Here is a 15714-nt window from a genome sequence, read left to right as displayed (position 1 = left end):
GCTCTCCGCTCTTCTCCTTTGATGGTCCCAGGGACCTCCGCTCCTGGACTGCAAAGCTAATTGACTTTTGAACTTTCTAATGCGATCTGATCAGAGCAGTCATTGTTACCCAACTACAGTCAGGCGTCTGCTCACAGAGTTTACACACACTATAAGCAAGTGTGGCTGTTTGTTTGTTTTTAAATAGCTGCCAATGTTTTTATAGTCACTGATTTTGTCAAAATTGGTTTTAGCTACAGTATTGTACTAAACAGTATTTGTGAACCTATATCGGTAACTTTTTTGAGAATGAATTACACGCTATCCTCACTAAACAACATGGTTAAGTTTCAAACACCAGGTTGTTATGTAAAATTGGTGTTAGGCAAAAATAGAAGATGACATACATAAAATCACAATATGGAGGATGACTATCTCATTACATGAGACTCCTGGTATGGCACTGTAGGATAAGCACTGAACTGCTAACCTCAAGGTTGGGGGTTCAAACCTACCAGCTGCTCCTTGGACACCCTATACAGGATCACTATGAGTTGGTGCCAACCCAACAGTATACAATAACAACAGTATCATTATATAACTGCCAAATTACATCCTCCCATAACTGCCAAACCAATGAGAATCATTACTTCGCCAAGTTGACACATAACCTTAATCGTGACAGCCAGTGTTACTCTCGCCTCGCACCATGGCATTTATTACTGTTACATGTAGGTTGTTCATGTGCAACATAATATATGTTAAACTTATTGAATAGTAGATTTTTTTAGTATTGTCATCAGTGCAGAATGTCCAGTAATGAGGTAGTCGATAAGTGATGAGAAGGTGTAAAAGAAAAAGATAAAAAGACTTCTGCTCACTTACTGATAATTTTTTTGTTGTTGTTAAGTGCTGTCAAGTCGGTTCTGACCCATAGCAACCCTGTATAGGGTTTCTGAGGAGCAGCTGGTGAACTTGAACTGCCGACCTTGCAGTTCACATGGCTTGGCAGTCTGGAGTATTAACCCACAGTGTCACACCATGCTGTGATTCAATGTAGAAAGATTTTACAAATGAATTTTGTGTTTAGTATTCATACAATTTAAGATTTGACAACTATATTTATCGCACATTGTTCTATGATTGGAGTCCTGGTGTGGTGCTGTGGGTTAATGTGCTAGACTGCAAAGTTGGCTTGAACCTAAGGTCTGTGGTTCAAGCTCCCCAGCTGCTCCTTGGAAACCCTATGCAAGGTTGCTATGGGTTGGAACGGATTCAATGGCTCCACAGCAACACCAACATTCTATGATTACAATCAATAATAAGCCCTGTTAAAGATTCTGTGTTGGCTGGTACAGCAGGAGGTTCATGGGGGTACAATGACACCACGGGTTGCCAACGGGGTACCACCAGTCCTGGTCACACCACTACTGGGCCTGGGAAAACAGACCATCAAAGTGGGGCCTGGCTGCCTGGACAATTCCCTCTAGCCTTGGAGAGCAGAGGGTGGCAGGGTCACACATGGCTAAATATAGAGACACTCGGAGGTGGACGTGGTTCCTGTTTGTCGCAGGGGGCCCTCCCGTTCCTTCACATGGGGACAGGAACAAGACCCTCGGCAGCAGTGTGTTTATGAGAATCACCTGGGGCTGGGTCAGCTGATCTGTGTTTGCTGTTAACTGTGGTCGGGGCTTGGCTTACCCTTTTCTTATTCTTTATTTTAATTTTAACCCTTATCCTTTATTTATTTTTTAAGTTTTATTATTTTTTTATTTGAAATTTTATTTATTTTAATTTTAACCATTATCGCTTGAGCCTCTATTCTGGGACAGGACTTGTGCATGGAGTTCAGGCTCAGAGGCCTCTATTCTTAGGAGCAAATGCTTTCCTGGGAAGATAAACACATAAATGGTCAACTTTGCAGATACATGAAAAAAGGGCCAAGCTTAAGGGTATCAGCTTAGTGAGGGAGTAACGTTTGCTGGTTTGGTTCACTGCTACATGCCTAGCAGTCCCTGGATCAGTGCCTGGCTTAGAGTTGTTAACTGCCATCAACTCTTTTCCAACTCATGGAGACCCTGTATAGGGTTTCCAAGGAGCTGCTGATGTGTTTGAACTGCTGACCTTGAGGTACAAAGCAACCTTGCAGTCCAGTGCTTACCCTACAGTGCCACACCAGTAAGTGTTCCATAATAACTGAATGACTGTTGAACTGCTGAATGACAAATCCACCCAGAGAATCCGAAGCAGTTTTATGGAAAGGTTGGCTTGATGCTTTTGAAGAACCAGTTAGCTGGGGATAGGCATATGAGGCAAAGAGAAGCGTGTTACAAAGACACAACAGTGTGTGTGTTATATCTGGGGACATTGACTCTAGTTTTATGTGGGATGAAAGGAAGGTGATCTACTCATGTAGAAAGAACATTCTAGAGCTTTTATATACATTTATTCCCACCATAGAGAAAAGAGCAAAAATTTAAGCTCTACTAATATTTAATGTTATTTTGGTTTTATTGTTGTTAATATGTAATAAATAGACTGACATTGCTGTTCTCACGCTGGCCACATGACGGTAGGTCATATGGCATAGCCTAAATTTCTTGGGCGTGTGTATGGGGTTTCCTGGTGTGGGCCTCAGTGATATCAGCGTCCCCACACCACTGTGATGAATTATGATGTCATCAAAACATTTAATTTTATAAAAAACAAAATCTTTAAACGTCGACTATTTACAAAACTCATCAGGAGAGCAGTAGTGGCCACCCACATCTTTTGTACCTCATGGAAATATGTTTATCTCAGAGTGAAATACTGACAAGACTGGCCACCTCAATGATGGCTTATGCCTTATTCTTTCAGAAAGAGACAAATGCACTGGCTTTTCCTGTGTCAACAGGCTATGCTACTCTCAGATACTAAAACAAATCAATGAGCACATAGATTAAAGTGCTGTTTCAAAACTGGGTGGGAAAGCAAACGCTTTTGGAAAGGAACTTATGCTATAGGGACAGCATTTTGCAAGTCGATAGTTCAGAATGATTTTGTGGCTAACACAATTGCTAATCCATTACTTGTCTGTCATGTTTTCAAACTGAAAAACAGAAACAGAATGCTACAAGTTGTTTTAAAATTTTTAAGTGAAGAGTCTCGGTTGGCTTTGGACTTATTTGTTGAAAAATTAAGAAGTCACATCTTCTGATTAGTTTACAATAACTACTGACTGACATGAGTAAAACTAAATTCCAAAGAAACCCGTACACGAAATTGAAAGCATGCTTCTTCCCTATGGAGCAAAAGCTCTCTGTACACTGCATTTCCAACTATGATAGCATTTAACCAAGTGAAAAGAGAGATGGAATATAGCACCAGATGTCCAAATGTGTAACAGGAGTAAAACACAACTTTATAAAATAATGAAAAATTCTTCTTCACAGTTTTTTAGTAATAATATGCTTAGCCGGACAAAGAAGGCAAAAGAATTGATGGCTTTGAATTCAGGAATTGATGAAGAATGTAAAATATACCATGGAGTTCTGGTATGGCACTGTAGGATAAGCTCTCGACTGTAATATCGGTTTAGACAGCAAGGTCGGTGGTTCAAATCATCCAGCCGCTCCTCAGAAACTCTATAAAGGGTCGCTATGAGTCAGAATTGACTTGTAGCACTTAACAAGAACAACCAGAAGAATAAATTAGTCTGGGTGGGAAGAAGTACAGCCAGAATGCTCAGTAGAAGCCAGATGGCAAGACTTTGTCTTAACTACTTTGAACACGTTATCAGGAAAAACCAGTCCCTGGAGAAGGACATCATGCATTGTAAAATAGAGGGTCAGTGAAAAAGAGGAAGACCCTCAAAGAGATGGATTGCCAGTGTGGCTGAAACAATGAGTTCAATCATAGGAAAGATTGTGAGCATGGCAACGAACTAGCCAATGTTTTATTCTTTGTATAGGGCCCTTGTGAGTCAGAACTGACTGGGTGGCATCGAATAATAACAACATATTTAGAGCAAGAAGCATTTGTAATATTCTGAAATAAAATAAAAGCAAGACTTTTCTCAGGAATATTTATTTCAGTTCCTACTTTAATAATTTGGAGTCCTGGTGTGGCACTGTGGGTTAATGCGCCAGACTGCAAAGTTGGTTTGAACCTCAAGGTTGGTTCAAGATCCTCGGAAACCTTATGCAGGGTCGCAATGGGTCGGAAGTGACTCAATGGTACTTAACAACAATAACTTAAAAAATTTTATCTAGTCTGTCTGTATAGTGGCACATGTTTACAATTTATAAATAAGTAAAGGCATATGCAAGGTTGATTGTATCAACTTATTTCTGATTGGTGGGAGGGTTAGATTCCCCAGTGACAGCCATGGGGAAATGTGGGGGGTTGAGGGGAGAGGAATTCAAGAGGGACGGGAAGGATCCAACTGAGGCTACTTTGAGGACTAGAGGTCTGGAGTCTAGAGAGGAGGCTGAGCTTTGGGCACACCAGGATTCAGGAGGAAGTCTGGACCAGACCTAGAACTGAAGGCATTGAAAAGTAGAGAGAGAAGTAAGCAGGGCATGATATGGTGATGGATGGAATGTGGGTGTGGAAAGTTCATGAGGTATACACGTTGTAGCTTATGTGTTGGGGCAGCAACAGTCCTCACTAAGACGGAGAACTCAGTAGTGGGAAGAATCAAGTTTGGGGGGCAGTTCAGTTTGGGGAGCAGCCCCTATGCGGAGGAGTTCAGAGGCTCTGGCTATCCATTTCAGAAATTTAGGAGTAATAGCTGGGCTCTGGAAGTGGTCATTAGTATGGAGGACAGGAGGACAGGGCTCAGGGAGAGGGAGAGAGCCTGAGGCTCCTGATTCTCTCTGCTTTTATCCAGCTGAGAGGTCCCCAGAGGCCCAGACGAGGCCTCCCTCTTAGGCCTCCCTCTGCCTTATTCTCCCTGCACAGTCCAGCAGGGGGTGGAGGGTGGAGCTGCCTGTAAGTACTCATGGTCAGCAGTCAGTGTGGGGTAGCTGAGGTCTGAAGGTCACCTTTGCATTGGGCCCTGTTGTAATGCTTCATGAAACCAATAGTCTGTTAGTCAGAGCCACACAGGAAGGGGTCATAAATGTCTCTTCTGGCCCAAGAAGACCTGGTGGGACAAATCTGGACTTGCCTGGGAGTGGTCCAGGAACTGATCATTGTCTGGTCTGGCCCCGGCTCCCAGGCCAGGAAGAGAGCAGATGGTCAAAGAGGTGACCTTGAGCCAGACACTCACAGCAGGAATCTGGGCTCAAAAAACAATCTACTGCCCACTGACAAACTGTGATCAGGATAAGAGGCAGAGAACCACTTCCCCAGCCCATGGGGGATTTATCCCTCCAAACACGCTCAGCCCTTGAAGCAGTCTCCTAGTGGGGTGGGTGTTCCTACACTTAGACCAGTGATGCATCTGGTACTCCACATTTCAGGGCTCTTCAGGTAAACCACTCACAGCCTCAGGGGAATGACAAATCATTTCAGACCTGGGTTGGAATGGTCTAGTGTAGTCTGGAATAGATGATTATCTGCAGGCTCCCATTGAATACCATCAGACCATTCAGAAGAATCCCCACTACAGTCTCCACACCATCGCTATTGCTTCAGAGCCCACCTCCCTTCCAGCCTGGCCCCTACAAACTCCCTCTCCACTCACACTGAGCTTTGGCCACACCATACATCATATCTCTTTTCTAATGCTCTTCCGACTCATCTGCCCAGGAGGCCCTCTCCCTCATGCTTGCCTGTTTCAACTCACTTATCTTTCATGACAGGGCTCAGACATCACCACCTTCTGCTGTGGGACTTGCCACCAAAGGCAGTGAGAAGCCCTGGGCCAGAGATCCAGCCCCCAGTGAACAGGCTTCATTACCTGTCATTCAGACTAGAAGAGCCCATAGGGTTAATGCCCCTTTCCTGGTGTGCTCAACCTCCATAATCCCCACAGCACACACAAAATACCCCCCAGACACCCTCGCACCAAAGATACAGTCTCAGAATGATTGGACTGCCCAGACTCCTTGGAATCACTTCCCCTCCCTGAATCTAGGTTTCCTCCTAGAGTCAGAGGGTAACCAGAGTGACCTCACAGGGAGACATACTGCGGCAGGCAGACAGAGCTTTGACGTTCCTGGTACATTTAAGGAATTGTTATTTTTATTATTAACGTGGGCGTCTCTTGTTGGCTTGGCTTTTTTGAACTGTTTTGATGAATAATCCCAGGCGTGGGTCAGATCCCACTTCCCTTGACCTTCCGGTGGGTCTGAGCGACTGCAGGCAGGTGGTGGGAGGTTGTGTTCTCAGGGACCCGCCCCTCAACATGAATGTCAGGAAGCTCAACGTCAACAGCACAGCAGTCCTGAGTCACTCCCACTCCCCACCCCTCGGGAGTGCTGAGAATAGATCTGGGAGCCCTTTTGGGAAACAGCCTGGAGTGCAGGGAACTGCAGGCAGCACTGAATTCGAATCCTGATGCTATCATGACTCCCAGTAGGTCACTTGACCCCCACCCTCAACGTAATCCCTGCTTCCTTCCTGGTTGCCCCTCTAGCAATGCTGCTGTGCATAACTGGAAACAACCCTGTTAGATCCTGGGGCTTTCCACTACAGTCCTTTTGCTCAAGCTGTTCCCTCTACCCAAACTGCCTTTCCTGCTCTTTTGGGCCTAGTCTTGAGGTCATACAGATCTACCTAACCAAGCAGGATCCTCTCCTCTTCTTTTCCAGGATGTATTTCCAGATTTCTCCAGTAGGAAGGGATCTTTTCCTGAGCACGTTTTGGGGGTCCCTTTGTCATTGCTAAGTACTTTCAAGTTGATTGCAACTCAGTTCTACTTTGTCCCTATGAGTTGAAATCAACACTTAACAACAACAAAGGGACCCCTAGAATGTGCTGAGGGTGTAATTTTTACAGAAGCAAATTGTTAAGTCTTTTGCCTGAAGAGCACCTGTTAGTTTCGAACTGCCAACCTTTTAGTTGGCAACTGAGCACTTAATCATTGTGCCACCAGATTCCTGAGGGGCCACTTTTATGGCCCCAAATAACAGCTCCAACTCAGTTTGTGCTACAGGGTCAGGGGCTTGGCTGGGCTGATCACATACACCATCTCATTTTTCTCTATTTTACAGATGAAGAAATAGGCACAGAGAAGTTAAATAACTTGCTTTGGGTCATGTACAGAGCAAGGTTGACATGGAAGTTCACGTGCTTTCTCACACTCCATGTTGCATGCCCATTTCTACACTTTCCTGACTCAAGACAGATGAAACTAATGTCCCAAAGGAAAACAACAACAACAAAATTGTAAGCTACCAGTGAATTGTCCATGTTCTTTTCTCGCAGTAGTTAAGTACTTAGCTGCTTATTTCAACTACTTAGGAGAAAAGACCTGGAGATCTGTTCTCTGAAAGATCACAGACTAGGAAACCCTATGGGGCAGATCTGCTGTCTTACAGGATCATTATGAGATGGAATCAACTGAACAGCACCACCTACAACAACCACCACCAGCAGGCTGTGGATTCAATTGTGTCCTCCCAAAATATGTGTCAACTTGGACTAGGCCAAGATTCTCAGTATTATACAATCCCCCTTCCTTTTGTGATCTGTTGTAATGATCCTGTGCATAGTCAATTCTCACCTTGATGATGTTGATACCACCGCTTGCCTGCTATCACAGTCATACTGTGGTGGTTTGGGTGTTGCTATGATGCCGGAAGCTATAACACTGGTATTTCAAGTAACAGCAGGGTCACCTGTGGTGGACAGGTTTCAATGGAACCTCCAGATGAAGACACACTAGGAAGAAGGAAGAGGTGGTCCATTTCTTAGGGCTTAGGCCCTGACAACCTTGTGAATAGCAGTGCAACATTGTCTGACACAGTGCTGGAATAGAACTACAATGGGCTCACAGAGAGCAGCAATGTGAGGATGGCACAGGACCAGAAAGTATTTTGTTCTCATGTATATAGTGTTGCTATGGGTCTGAGGCAACTCAATGGCACCTAGCAAGGACAACCTGATGTTAATGAGGCAGGTTAGGAGGCAGTTATGTTAAGGAGGCAGGATACAGTCTACAGGATTAGGTTGTATCTTGTGTCAACCTCTTTTGAGATGTAAAACACATTGATCAAGTCATCAGGGATCAGAGACCTCAGTACCACAAAGAAAGAAAAGCTGGGAGCAGAGTGTCTCTAGGACCTGGGATCCTTGTATTAGGAACCTCCTAGAGACCCAGGGGAAGACTGATACCAAAATACATGGAGCTCTCCAAGAGACATCAAGCCCACACCTGTTGAAAGGACACAGGACCACCCCCTAGAGCCAACAGAGAGAGAAGCCTTCCCTTAGGCATGGCACCCTGGATTCAGATTTTGAGCATCCTGAGCTGTGAGAAAATAAATCCCTGTTAGTCAAAACCATCCATTTGTTGTGTTTCTGACATAGCAGCACCAGATAGCTAAGACACAGCACACCTGTTTAGAATACATTTTCTAGAAGAAAACTCTCTCAGTGAATGCAAAGACCCTTGAGTCCTCCTTTATGAACCTGGTCTATCTGCTCAAAGGGGCTCTTCTGATCTCTTCAGCAACTCCTGTCTGGCCCAGCTGGCTACTTCCCAAGCATGAAGGATAGCAGTAAAGGACTCCTTAGTGTGGTGCTGTAAGATCAGCACTGGATGGCTAACTACAAGGTCACAGTTCAAACCCACCAACCACTCCTCAGAAACCCTATACAGGGTTGCTATGAGTTGGAGCTGACTCCACAGAACTTAGCGACAACAGTAATGAAGGATAGTAGTAGTAACTATTTGTGTGATAACTCCATGAGAGTAGAGAACTATGAGTTCTTTGCTCATTTAATCCTCACGACAACCTGGTAAGTGAGTACCATCATCCTCATGTCACAGGGTGGCTCAGGGAGGTTGGTGACTATGAGAGCTAAGGTTTTGTGTCAATTTGACTGGGCCAGGATTTTCATTGGTTTAGCAACAAGATGTAGTTATCACCTTCATGATGAGATCTACTATAATATAATCACCTCCATGATGTATTTGATGTGATCTCCTCTGATCTGATGATATTATCCTATAATAGTGTAAATCCTTACTTCTATGAGATGCAATCCACAGGATCAGGCTGTATTTTGAGTCAATCTCTTTTGAGACATAAAAGGAGAGAGAATTGAGTAAGTCCCCTACTATAACCAAGATAGAAGAGCCAAGAATGAAGTGGGTCCTTTGGACTTGGGATTCTTGCACTGTGAAGCTTCTAGACCCAGGGGAAGATTGATGCCAAGATGTATGGAGATCTTCAAGGAATGCTGAAAGGAGACAGGGACTTTTTCCCAGAGTTGAGAAAGAGAAAAAGCCCTTCCCTAATGCCAGCACTCTGAATTTGTACTTCTAGCCTCCTAAACTACAAAAGAATACATTTCTGGTTGTTAAAGCCATCCACTTATGGTATTTCTGTTAAAGCAGCACTAGATAGCTAAGACAGTGGCCAACCTGGATGTCACATAAGTTTGCTTTACCTTGAAATCCATGTTCTTAACCTACCAAGTTGGGACCTCTCCTCTCATCTTTTCCCTACTCTATGGCAGCCTAGGGGAAGCATTAAATCTTTATTGAAATGCTCTCTCAGGGCTCTCCTTCCTCTCAGGAGCCTCAGAGCTTGGCTGATCTCAGCACATCCTAGGTTGGCCTGCCCCTGTGGTAACATGGACTCTGGTGCCCCAGTAGTTCTCAGGGCAACTGTTGAGGAAGAGCATGGGACTTGGGGTCTTGAAACTGGAGTTTGAATCCTTGCTCTGCTTCACTTAGTTGCTGTACCATGACCTTGAGAAAGTTACTCACTAATGTAAGCCTCCTAAGGATTGTATCCCAGGTGGAATGGGGGTATGGAAGTAACATGGACAGGGCATAGTGAGCCTCTTGGAATGAGCTGGGTCTGAGATGGGGGTAGAGCATCAGGCTGCAGACAGCTTGGCTCAGGACACCAGGCAATCCTAGGTCTAGGCCAGAAAACTGAGTGGGGAGGGAGAGAAGGAGGACGTGAGAACCAGGACGTGCTCATCTGTATGTGTGGAACTTAATGGAGCATTGCTCCCCTGCCGTGGGTAGAAAGGCGAAAGAGCTTTCCCCTTTGGAATGTGCCCCTCCACCTCCCCTCTACCGCAAGACATAGACCTCCAGCATTTGGGCTGAATTAAGGGCGTCAGACATCAGCTGCCTCTGAATCATGGGTTGCTCTGAGCAACAGGGAGTAGGGGGGACATGTAGGATCACATCTGTATGGTTGTTTTCACACCATGTTCCACAGGCTCTGCTTGAGCAGTGCCCAGGAGGTGGGTGGCTCTCGACCCTCACCCTAGTTTCTCTCAAAGCAGCTCCCCTTTATCTGCTTTCACAGTGGGTTACTGTTATTTCAAGTAAAGAGAGGATCCTGCTTCCAAACAGAACACAAGTAAACCACTGATGTATCCAAGGTGCTCATTTACTGAGTCCCAGAGAAGTCACACACCAGACAGTGTGAGCGTGGGATGGGAACCCTGTCTGCCAGGCTCCTTGGATGCACTCACTAATCAATTCAACATGTATGTACTGAATGCCCTACAAGGCCCAGGTCTGGTGAGAAGCACGAGGATTTAGTGGAAGCCAGAATAGATAGGGTTCCTGTCCCCATGGAGTTTAAAGGCTAGTGGGGGAGACGACACTCATTAATAACAGCCCACACATTAGCACTTACTAACACATGCTGCCTACATCACATGTCTCAACTCTCATGAATAAACCTGAAATTTAAAGATGAGAAAATTGAAATACAATACACCCAGGTCAAGGCAGCTAATAAACGGTGGAACTGGGATTGGAACTTTGACCATCTGGAACCAGAGATATGATTGCTTATGGTGCTATCTATGATAAATCTAGTTTTATAGCCTATGGTGTTAGATGAGTCCTAGTGTGGTGGTGTAGGATAAGTACTCGACTTCTAACTACAAGGTCAATGGTTCAAACCCACAACCTGCTCCTCAGAAACCATATACAGGGTCACTATGAGTCAGGACAGACTCAGTGCACTCAACAACAGCAGCAACAACACACACACACACACACACACACACACACATATATAGTCCTGGTGCGGTGTTGTAGGATAAGCACTGGACTGCTAACTATAAAGTCAGTGGTTCAAAACCAACCAGTCACTCCTCAGAAACCCTATGCAGCATTGGAGAGAGTTGGAACTGACTCAACAGTGCTTAACAACAACAACAACAACACACACACACATATTTATGAGCCTAGTTAAGTTAGGGTGGGGATGGGGTGAGGTGTCAGCAAAGGTTTCTTTGAGGAAGTGAAGCTTGAGTTAAGATGAAAGGATGACATTTATAGTCAGCTGATTTTGGGCAATGATGCCAAGATGATTCAATGTGGGGGGAATAATCTTTTCAACAAACGGTGCTGCGACAATGGGATAGCCACAGGCAAAAGACAGAAGTTGGATTCTACTTGACACTATCTACAAACATGAACTCGAAATGGATCAAAGACCTACATGGAAGAACTAAAACAATAAAATCCTTAGAAGAAACTAGGGGTAACTCCATGACCTTGGATTAGGTTTTTTAGACATGATGCCAAAAGTACAAGCAACAAGAGAAAAAAAAAATTGATGAATTGGACATCATCAGAATGAAACACTCTGTGCTTCAAAGGACATCATTAAGAAAATGAAAGCCATCCCACAGAATGGGAGACAATTTCTTGTAAGTCATGTATCTGCTAAAAGACTTCTATCTATGATAAGCACTAGACTGCAAACCACAAGGTCCATGGTCTGTGTCTACCAGCCACTCCATGGGAGAAAGATGAGGCTTTCTGTTCCTGTGAAGACTTAAGGATCTTGGAAACCCGATACAGGGTTGCTATGAGTCGGAATTGACTGGATGACACTTAGCAACAACAACAGCATCTAGAATATATAAAGAACCCTTGTTGTTATGTGCTGTACAGTCAGTTTCAACCCATAGTGACCCTGCATAGGGTTTCTGAGGAGCAGCTGGTGTGTTCGAACGGCTGACAGTGTGATTAGCAGTTCAGTGCTTAACCTATAACACTATACCAGGTCTCCAAAGAACTCTTAAAACTAAAACAAAAACCAACCAACCAACAAAAAAACAAACCCACAAAACAAAAGTCCAATTTGAAGAGTGGGTTAAGGATCTCAATAGGCATTTCTCCAAAGAATATATGCAAATAAACAGTAAGCATATGATAAGATGCTCATCATCATTACATATCAGGGAAATGCAAATCATAACCACAAATGCCCTACCCAGTGCTATCTGTGCATTGCCTCTCTCCAGCCTGAGTTCCAGTACCCCCTTAGCCTTTGCCCCTCACTCCCTGCTGAAGCAGCGTCAGCAAGTTGAACACACTATCCTACAAAGTCACTGATGTCAGCTTGACCTCCTGGAGATGCAGGCCCTGGATGTCTCAGAGAATGAGATGCTGAGCCTGGTGCGCATGTGCTGGAGATGTACTCAGCCTGCCTGCTACTAAAAGGCACCATCATTGCCTGATGGCTGCATGTAACTATGGAGACAGCTGCCTTTATTGAGACCCTCGTTATCCTGGGTACTGAGGTGCAATGGTCCTGCTGCAACATCTTCACCCAGAACTATACAGAAGCTATCATCATCAAGGCTGATATTTCCATGTATTCCTGGAAGGGAGAAACAGATGAAGAGTACCTGTGGTGCATCAAGAACACTGTGCTGCAAAGACAGGCCCGTCACATGATTCTGGATGATGTGGTGACCTCATCAACCTTATCCACACCCAGTGTCGGAAGCTTCTGTTGGGCATTCAAGTCATCTCCAAGACACCATGACTGGGGGCCACAACTTACATAAGATGATGGCCAACAGCATCCCAAAGCTGTCTGCCATCAGCATCAATGACTCCATCACCAAGAGCTGGATTTTGCTCCTATTCAGAAGGTTTGCAGTGACGAAACATTCAGAAGTAGTCTGCCTTTCCTTCTTCCTAGTCTGTCTTAATCTAGAAACTCTGCAGAAACCTGGGCACCGTAGGTGATCCTGCAGGTATTTAAAATACCAGTAGCATAGTTTCCAGCATCACAGCAACACACAGTACGACAAACTGACTGACAATATCGCCAGGAGGTGAAAACATCATAAATAGCTCCAGAATAATGTCAGAGGTCACTATGAGTCGGAACCGACTCCACGGCACATAACAGCAACAATAGTGCCTGAAGATGAGCCTTCAAGTTGGAAGTTACTCAAAATATGACTGTCTCCTCAAAGAGAGTTGACCATGATGATATGAATGGAGTAAAGTTTTGTGACCTTCATTTGCTGATGGGGCACAACTCAAAATGAGGAGAAATAGCTGCAAACATCCATTCATAATCGGATCATGGAATGTACGTAGTATGAATCTAGGAAAATTAGAAGTTGTCAAAAATGAATTGGAATGCATTAAGATCAATATCCTAGGCAGTAGTGAGCTGAAATGGACCAGTGTTGGCCAATTTGAATCTGATAATTATGTGGCTTACTATGTGGGGAATGACAAATTGAAGAGAAATGGTATCAGATTCATTATTCAAAAGAACATTTCAAAATCTATTTTGAAGTACAATGCTGTCCATGATAGAATAATATCAATATGCCTGTAAGGAAGACCAGTGTCCTGGTGTGGTGTTGTGGGTTAATGCGCCAAACTGCAAAGCTGTTTGAACTGCAAGGTTGGTGGCTCACACTTACCACCTGCTCCTCGGAAACCCTAAACAGGGTTGCTATGAGTTGGAACCGACTGGATGGCGCTTAACAACAACAGCGTACAAAAAGGAAGGATCAGTGGTTGGAAAATATAACCTTGGTGATAGAAATGATGCTGGAGAGCACATGATAGAATTTTGCAACACCAATGACTTCTTCATTGCAAATACACTTTTTTGGTATTTGGTACACATGGACTTGACCAGATGGCATATGCATAAATCACATTGATCACATCTGTGGGAAGAGACAGTGGAAAAGTTCAATATCATCAGCCAAAACAGACCATCAATTTCTCATATGAAAGCTCAGGCTGAAGCTGAAGAAAATTAAAACAAGTCCACAAGAGCCAAGGTATGACCTTGAACATATCCCACTTGAATTGAATTTAGAGATCATCTCAAGAACAGATTTGATGCATTAGACACTAATGACTGAAGACCACAATAATTGTGGGATGCCATCAAAAACACCATACAGGAAGAAAGCATTAAGAAGACAGGAAAGGAAAGACCACAACTGAGGTCAGAAGAGACTGGAATTTGCTCTCCAGCATAGACATGATAAAGTGAATGGAAGAAATAAGGAAGTCAAAGAGCTGAACAGAAAAATTTAAGAGCAGCTCAAGAAGACAAAGCATTATAATGAAATGGTCAAAGACCTGGAGTTAGAAAACCAAAATGGAAGAATACACTAAGCATTATTCAAGCTGAAGGAACTGAAGAAAAATTCAAGCCATGACCTGCAGTATTGAAAGATTCCATGGGCAAAATATTGAATGATGCAGAAAACATCAAAAGAAGATGGAAGGTATACACATATTCACTGTACCAAAAAGAAATGGTTGAGGGAAAACAAACAAGATGGCGGATCTGGTGGAAGTGTAGTGAGGAGCTCCATCAGCAACAACATGGAACACTGGACTAAGCAGGCTCAGGGGATGGTCCTAGAACTCTGAAGCACATATAAACGAATATTTAGAAGGTTGGAAGGCTTATAGCTAGGGGAATTTGTAGCAGAAGCAAGAAATCCAGTGCTTTCTAATTCAAGATGCTCAGCTGCTCCAGGAGCCACCATCTTGAACAAGACCAAGTGGGGGAAGGATCAGAGAAAACAAGGACGCCTGACAGAACCGCAGAGATAAAGGTGAGGAATTTCTTTTTTGTTGTTGTTGTATCTGTTCATTGGTCTCTCACTGTCTGCGCACCTCCATTCTGGTGACTAGAGGGGTAGCTGAGCAAGTGGACACCATACCCCCACCCCCACCTCCACCCCCGGAGAGTGCTACTATGCACACGCATAGATCTCCTCGAAATTTAAAGTGACGGTTTCCATTTAAAACCAAACAGCAGTGCAAAATGGCTACAGCCAGCTCTGAATTGCTTATCACTAAGAAAAAGGCCTGAATGGGGATTGTGGAGCGGGACAGGCATACTGAAAAGAAAATAGGCTGAAAATTAAATCCTGAGTTATGTCACAAGGACCAACAGTGGCATCTTGAAATTTCTCAGGAACAAGAGTGAAAAGGGAAGCTCATTTCCTAATCACATCTACCTGGAGGCAATCAGAAAGCACAAAAATACCAAAATACACACCCATCTAAGTATTAAGGCCAGAGCTAACTCCTGAATATGCCCAAAAGACAGAAAGAGATGACCATATCAGCAGATGTCCAGAAACGAGATAAAGTGACTGAGGAAAATGATCTGGAAATACACCTACACTCCATACTGGAAGATGCGCGGCTTTGGAAATGCCTGAGAAGGGATTCAGAAAAATGATTATAAAATGTATCAAAACACTATGCAATGGAGTTGAGAAAAATAAGGAAGAAGTCAGGAAAGTGCTACAGGAACAATCAAATAAGATAGATAGAGCATTGGAAACAATTCAAAACCTACAGAA

At 44.0% G+C, this 15714-nt stretch overlaps 1 pseudogene; it reads left to right on the top strand.

The window, feature by feature from the left end:
* Positions 1-8779: 8779 nt before the first annotated feature.
* Positions 8780-15714, top strand: part of LOC102816234 — a 15822-nt pseudogene continuing 8887 nt past the window's right edge.

The sequence above is a fragment of the Chrysochloris asiatica genome, unplaced genomic scaffold (assembly GCF_000296735.1).
Source record: "Chrysochloris asiatica unplaced genomic scaffold, ChrAsi1.0 scaffold00074, whole genome shotgun sequence".
Lineage (NCBI taxonomy): Eukaryota > Metazoa > Chordata > Mammalia > Afrosoricida > Chrysochloridae > Chrysochloris > Chrysochloris asiatica.
Note: the sequence above shows the minus strand (reverse complement) of the source record. Positions and strands in the feature narration are given on the sequence as shown.